Genomic DNA, 8,036 nt, shown 5'->3' with positions numbered 1-8,036 from the left:
CTAGTTATGTTTAACACCTGTATTTTAACATAGAGTCACACTGCAGTCAAGTTTAACAACCAGTTTTTAATGGTGAGGGTGCTGATGATGAAACATTCATTATATATGCATACACTTTTTCCATAGTACTTTATTTAAACTTGTAAAAACAAATGGGATTTGTTAAAAGTGACTTAATTATATACTAAGAATAAATAATTGACTGATTTTACTAGATAGCTAAATCAAACCTCACTCATTATTATAAACATATCAGATAAGTGTGAGTTTACCTTTGAATACTAAATCTGCTTCACAAAGAGAGTTTGTAAATGTTATCTAGCCACAAATAACTAGGTCAGTATGTCATTTCTGCTCTTGAAAAACAGTCATGTACTCTCCTTTTCTATTGAATCTGTACACGTATTTCCATAGGATTGAGAATCCATTGTATTTATTCAATATTCAGTTACGATATTACCAGGTGTACTAGTCCCTTTTCACATTGCTAAAGAAAAGAGGTTTAATTGAATCACAGTTCTGCAAGGCTGGGGAGGCCTCAGGAAACCTACAATCATGGTGGAAGGCAAAGGGGAGGCAGGCACATATTCACATGGCCAGCAGGAGAGAAAGAGAGTAAATGGGGAAGTACAACACACTTTCAAACAATCAGATCTCATGACAGCTCACTTACTATCAGGAGAACAGCAAAGGAAAATCCACCCCCATGATCTAGTTTCTTCCTACTGGGTCCCTTCCTTGACACATGGGGATTGCAATTCAAGATGAGATTTGGGTGGGGACAGAGAACCAAATCATATCATTCTGCTGTTGGTCCCTCTAAAATCTCATGTCCTCCTCACATTTCAAAACACAATCATGCCTTCCCAACAGTCCCCCAAAAGTCTTAACTCATTCCAGTATTAATCCAAAAGTTCAAGTCTAAAGTCTCATCTGAGACAACGCAAGTTCCTTCTGCCTATTAGCCTGTAAAATCAAAAGCAAGTTAGTTACTTCGAAGATACAATGAGGGTACAGGCATTGGCTAAATGCTCCCATTCCAAATGGGAGAAATGGGCCAAAACAAAGATGCTACATGCCCCATGCAAATCTGGAACTCAACAGGACAGTCATTAAATCTTAAAGCTTGAAAATAATATTGTTTGACTCCATGTCTCACATTCAGGCCATGCTGATGCAAGAACCAGGCTCCTAAGGCCTTTGGCAGCTCCACCACTGTGGCTCTGAAGGGTACCACCCCTGTGACTGCTTTCACGAGCTGGTATTGAGTATCTGTGTCTTTTGCAGCTGCACGCTGCAAGCTGTTGGTGGATTTACCATTCTGGGGTCTGGAGGACGATAGCCTTCTTCTCATAGCTCCAATAGGCAGTGCCCCAGTGAGGACTCTGTGGTGGAGTTCCATTCCCCACATTTTCCCTCTTTATTGCCCGAGTAAAAGTTCTCCATGAGGGCTCTGCCCCTGCAACAGACTTCTGCCTGGCCACTTAGGTGTTTCCCTACATCTTCTGAAATCTAGGTGGAGGTTCCCAAACCTCTGCCTTCTGTGAACTCCCAGGCCCAACACCACATGGAAGCCACCAAGGCATGGGGCTTGAACCCTCTGAAGTAATGGCCCGAGCTTTACCTTGGCCCCTTTAGCCATGACTGACGCTGAAATCCCTGGGACACAGGTTGCTGTGCCCAATGCTGCACAGAGCAGCTGGGCCCTCAGCCTGGCCCATAAAACTGTTTTTCCCTCAGAGTCCTCTGGGCATGTGATGGGGAGAGCTACCTTGAACAGCTCTGAAATGCCCTGGAGACATTTTTCCCATTGTGTTGGCTACTAACATTTGGCTCCTTGTTACTTATGCAAATTTCTGCAGGTGACTTGGACTTAAATTCCTCCCCACAAAAATAGTTGTTTTTCTATACATGGTCAGGCTGCAACTTTTCCAAACGTTTACACACTGCTTCCCTTTTAAACATAAGTTCCAATTTTAGACCATCTCTGTGAATGCATTGACTGTATGTTTTCAGAAAAAGCCAGGTCACATCTTTAATGCTTTACTGCTTAGAAATGTCTTTGGCCAGATACCTTAAATCATCTCTCTCAAGTGCAAATTTCCACAGATCTCTAGGGCAGGGGCAAAATGCCACCAGTCTCTTTGCTAAAGTATAGCAAGAGTGAGCTTTGCTCCAGTTCCTGATAAGCTCCTCATCTCCATTTGAGACCACCTCAGCCTGGATTTCATCGTCCATATCACTATCAGCATTTTGATGAATGCTGATAGTCTCTAGGAAGTTCCAAACTTTCCCACATCTTCCTGTCTTCTTCTGAGCCCTCCAAACTGTTCCAAACTCTGCCTGTTACCCAGTTCCAAAGTTGCTTCCACATTTTCAGGTATCTTTACAGCAATGTCACACTTCTCTAGATACCAACTTTCTGTATTAGCCCATTTTCACACTGCTATTCAGAACTACCTGAGACTGGGTAATTTATAAAGAAAAGAGAATTAACTGACTCACAGCTCTGCATTGCTTGGGAGGCCTCAGGAAACTTATAACCATGGCAGAAGGCAAAGGGGAAGCAAGGCATGTCTTACATAGCAGCAGGAGAGAGAGTGAGCTGCGAGATTGCCAAACACTTTTCAACCATCCGATCTCATGAGAACTCACTATCATGAGAAGAGCATGGAGGAAAACACCCCCATGATTCAGTCACCTCCCGCTAGGCTCCTTTCTCAACACATCGGGATTACAATTTGAGATGAGATTTGGGTGGGGACACAGAGCCAAAGCATATCAACAGGGTCCTGTAGTTTTGGGGGTGACTGGAGATAAACTACCTCTGTTCTCTTGCTCTTCTCCTTTTACAGTCTATCTCTTCTGCAGTTGCACATTCTGGACAGCATGATACATTTCTAACGAGCCAGTTTCCTCCTTTTGAGTTCCTCTTTCTGTGCCTTTGGTCTCTGTAATACTGTCATTACTTTCCTTGCCCTTCTGGTGCCTCCTGTTCTGGTACTAGTGCCTCTCTCTGTGGCAATGTACCCCCAAGAAACAAGCAGCAAGGTATTGTTCCCACTCAGTGATCTGACCCTTTCCATACGCTTCTCTACCTTCCCTATTCAGACTTTTTCCATGCTTTGAATTGTGGGAGATTCTCAATCATGGATAATTCAGTGTTCATAGAAAGAAGCCTATGAATTCTTAGTGAAAGCCACCAAGTCTCTTCCTGGGAATCCAAACAACTCTCTACACAGACTTTCATTTTCCATTCATTTGAAGTGCTCATGTCACAGCTATGAGATAAAATCAAAGTGGCTCTCTGTCCCTAGGGCTGTGCAGACATCAGACAAACTTTGATACTTGACATCAACTTTATGTGTGTTACACATGCATCTTAATAGTTTCAAAGAGTGAATGCTCAAAAACACACGGGAATAGGGAAGACGCTTTATATAAAGTCCTCTCAAAGTAGCACATTTGTCACCTGCCAGCCGAGCAAATAAATTAACATCAGTAATAGTATAGTGAGGAAAAAAAATTCCTACATCTGAGGTTACCTGGGGTCACCTTAATTTTCCCAAATAACCATGACAACAAATATTCTCATCTCCAAAGCTTCTTTCTCCACCAGTACTGGCACACCAGTTTTCATTTTAAGAGGAAGGCAGCCTTCGAAGTAAGCAAGTCCTTTAAACAACCTAAGAAAACAAGTGAATTAATATGACACTTTCTCAAATATATAGGAAAATATTGCTCTGTTTTCACTACTATCATTAATCACATGTAGTGGTCATCCACCACACAGAATATCCTACTACTATGTGCTGTCAGAGAGGGAAAACATTGGACCACTCTCTCCCATTATTTCAATTCTGAGCAAAGTTTTCATAAGGAATGTCACTCCTTGAGAGCCAGATAGGCGTGTTTGGCTGGTGCCTTCACATGTTCAGATCACATGGGTACAGATGAGTTTATTGAGAGGAGACTAATTCTATGGACGGAACTATCTTCCCTCAGATAATTAATTGCAGCTCCCAAAAGTATCTGGCACCCCGATGAGCAGCTCACATCCTTGGAAAAGCTATATCATATAATCAGGATAAAACCTTATAAAACAATTTAGAGGGATATGGTAATATCATCCCATCAAAAAGCTGAAACCTGCACAAAAAGGACAATTCGACCCATGTTTTCTTTTGTAAACAACATCCAAAATTAGTAACTGAGGTAAAGGATGAATTTTTTAAAAAAGTAATTATTTTGAACAATAACTAACACATGTGGTACATTTTCTAGTAATTGCTTTACAAATAGTAATTTCATTCCTTTCAAATTCTCATTAGGTGGTGCATCATTATTTTCTCCATTTAACAGATTAGAAAAGCAAGGCAGGGGTTAAGTTATCTACATAATCACCCAAGAATACACTATTAGTGAATGGCAATGTTAAATTTGAACTTGGCTGGATTCTGAGTCTGTGCTCTTGACTACTACCCCATAATTCTAACTTCAAACCAGAAAATCTGAAATACCTACTAGATATAACCTGCACCGGATTCTGAACATAACATTGTGTTACTAATGTGTTTTGATCTTTACAGAACTCAGAAGTATCAGTGATTAGTAGTAGCAATAGTTCAGTTTATTGAGTGCCTACTAGAGTTGAGTATTTTGTATACATTATTTATTAATCCAACCATAATTTTTCAAAATGGTTAGGTGATCTACCTATGTACACATAAAGAACTTTAGAAAAGTTGAAATACTTGCTTAAGGTTTCATAGTCACTTGTATTTAAAGCCAGGTGACTCTGAATTCAAATGTTATGTATATTCCACTCTGGGAACCCTTTTAGTTAAGCAAATTTTATAAAAAGAATAATTAAGGTCCGTAGTTCACCTAAGTCTTAGCAGAATACCACCAATATCTATTTTTCAAATGGATTTGGAAATAAACATGATAAAACGAGAAGGAAGAGAATGAAAAACAGGGTGAAGATTTTAAAGTAGCATTAACCTTTAGTCAGCATAGACCAGTGAAATGGGTAAATAGAAATTGTCCCACCACTCTCATTTTATCTAATGTCACATTTCTTTAAGAATAACTTCCAGATGCTGGCCAGGGTGTACATTTTGCTATTTCTGGCAAAGAAAACTCTTTTGCATTTTGCCAACCTGAGAGAACAGAACCTGTTAATCAGTGCCAGCCATGATTTGTTCTTTCAACATAAAAGCACAGCCTTTTTCCTTGGAATGTTTTTAGTTACAATAATCTTTTACTTCATTTCTGTCTACAAGTGTGCACATTCATATTTATGCCATGAACTGTGTTAAGAGTTTAGCACTGGTTTGTTAATTTACGAATTCAATTATCATAAATCAATACATAGCAGATTCCTTGGGGAACATAAATAGTCCTCCTAAGGCAGTGGTTCTCAAACTTTGGTCTGCATTAGAACACCTAGAATGTTTGTGAAGCACACAGAGGCAGGCTTGTTGAAGTAAAATAGGGCCTGAGTCTCTGTAGTTTTATCAAATTGCTAAGTGCTTCAGACACCAAGCAAAGTTTGAGAACCGCTGTTCTACGACTTATTTAAGCTCTTCTCATTTTTGGTTTCCAAAGCTGAGCTCATGAAGCTTTTCTAGATTCAAGTCTTCCTTTCTTACCTAGGTCCTGAGCTGAAATAATGGAATCTAGCAGAAGTTGCCTTTCCAGATTCAAATGGCTTCTGTGTGCGTTCCTGAGCCATAACTTCTTCCTGTCCACATGTGCAGTGCCCAGGCTAGGCTAAGGTTGCTACTTCTTTAGTACTCTTGGCAGTAACCTAGACATGAGGCTTTTCTCTACAATGCCAGCTCTGTGACCAGAGTTACACCTTCTTCTGGCTAGTCCTTCTGCCTGGGTCCTGAAATGTATCCACTGAAATTTATTTCCATCTAAATACCTTTTAAGCAATTTATCCATTCCACTTGATTTTTGAATGCCACCTATATAGCAGTGTTCTCAAACTTTGGTTGATGTGGTAAGCAACCTTTAAGATGACATCAACGATTCACTGGTTTTAGAAGTCACACCTTTGTGTAATTCCTTCATATTGAGTGTGAACCGGACTTGTTGAGTCAGTTCTGATGAATAGAAAATGACAGCAGTACTAAGATGTTAGGAAGTTATGAAAAGACCATGACTTTCACCTTGGCACTATTTCTCATCCAATCTCTTGGATTACTTACTCAAAAACATACAACTGCCATGTCATGGGGCAGGTCTACGGAAAAGCCCACCTGGTAAGAGACCAACTCCCATAAATAAAGTGGCTGGAAAAAATAAGATAAGCCTTACCTGAGCATAAAAATCTCATTGCACTACTTAACCAGGAATCAGGATTAACAGGTTCAATGAGGAGTACTCACTTCTTGTTCTCATTTTATGAAAGGACATGCCTAAACAAACAAATCATATTTAAAAATTGTAGCAACTACCCACAAAACAAACTGTTAGAAGAAATAAAACTTTTGTGAGCATAAAAATGTGCTATATGCATCTACTGAGCCATCGTTTGGCTTGTTCTAAACTATATGTTGCCAACTTCCTGATTTTATGAGAAGGGATTTGTCATTTAAGGGCAAGGAAGAGAGAATAAGAATAGTGAAACTGTCTTCTAAGGAGTTATTTAAGTTTGTTGGAGCTTCTGTGTCATTGAACAAGAGAGTAATGTTAAAACCATAACTACACAGAAATGACTTTAGAATAAAGTATAACATATTGGGAAGTATAATGATTGAGCCACAAATTTACCAAAACAGAAAAAGTTCCAACATTGTGATGATATTGCACATAACCAACTTAGTTATTCAAAAAAAAAAAAAAAAGAACTTGCATTTTTGCATTTTTTTCTGTGAATACAACTTTTTACTCAAGTAATGCGTAATTCCCAAAACATTTTGTAATTTTTAAGCTAATATATTTTAATATTTGTACTCTATTACAGGTTTATTTCTAAAATGTCCTTTTCTAACATTCAGATATTTAGCAACAGGGCAGTCTTTTCTATATAATACTAGCCAGATTTATATTATTATTTGTTTGTTTCTATATATGGAAAAGGAAACTTTATGTGCATAAAATTTCCCATTTCCTGACTGAATCTCACGTGTCTTCTTGAGAACACACAGCAGCGTAACGATTTTTTTCTAGGTCCTCTCTAATTCTGAAATCAGGATACTTCGAGAATTCATCTGGAGGCCGAGGCGGGTGGATCATTAGGTCAGGAGATTGAGACCATTCTGGCTAACATTGTGAAATCCCGTCTCTACTAAAAACAATAAATTAGCCGGGCGCGATGGCGGCGCCTGTGGTCCCAGCTACTCCGGAGGCTGAGGCAGGAGAATGGCGGGAACCCGGGGGGCGGAGCTTGCAGTGAGCCAAGATGGCGCCGCTCACTCTAGCCTGGGCGACAGAGCGAGACTCTGTCTCAAAAAAAAAAAAAAAGAAAAAAGAAAATAATTTATCTATTTCAATATTGCAAATGTATTCAAGATCAAATTGTCACAAAATCCTTTTTTGAGTCAGTGAACAACTTCAAAAGAGAAAATGAGAAGCTTTTGAAAACTGTTTTAACTTGTTTAATCCACAAGAGCACTGTGTAGCCCCTATAACCTCACTACTCTTGTAAAAGTTGATTTGTAAGTTCATAGTAGTAAGTTCTACATTCAGGGACTGGCTTTATGCCAATGGGATGATGTCATGAACAGTATTTTTTTTTTTTTTTGAGACGGAGTCTCGCTCTGTCACCCAGCCTGGAGTGCAGTGGCCGGATCTCAGCTCACTGCAAGCTCCGCCTCCCGGGTTTACGCCATTCTCCTGCCTCAGCCTCCCGAGTAGCTGGGACTACAGGCACCCGCCACCTAGCCCGGCTAGTTTTTTTGTATTTTCAGTAGAGACGGGGTTTCACCATGTTAGCCAGGATGGTCTCGATCTCCTGACCTTGTGATCCGCCCGTCTCGGCCTCCCAAAGTGCTGGGATTACAGGCTTGAGCCACCGTGCCCGG

The 8,036-nt window shown here is 40.0% G+C and overlaps 1 long non-coding RNA gene across 1 annotated transcript; it reads right to left on the bottom strand.

Moving 5' to 3' along the window:
* Positions 1–2,538: 2,538 nt before the first annotated feature.
* Positions 2,539–7,332, bottom strand: LOC105485506 (uncharacterized). The gene is made up of 3 exons (XR_989600.2): positions 7,139–7,332; positions 6,328–6,428; positions 2,539–3,686 (listed from the first exon to the last, which is right to left on the bottom strand). It is a non-coding gene; the product is annotated as an uncharacterized lncRNA (long non-coding RNA).
* Positions 7,333–8,036: the final 704 nt, after the last annotated feature.

This window comes from Macaca nemestrina, chromosome 2, assembly GCF_043159975.1.
Source record: "Macaca nemestrina isolate mMacNem1 chromosome 2, mMacNem.hap1, whole genome shotgun sequence".
NCBI lineage: Eukaryota > Metazoa > Chordata > Mammalia > Primates > Cercopithecidae > Macaca > Macaca nemestrina.
Note: the sequence above shows the minus strand (reverse complement) of the source record. Positions and strands in the feature narration are given on the sequence as shown.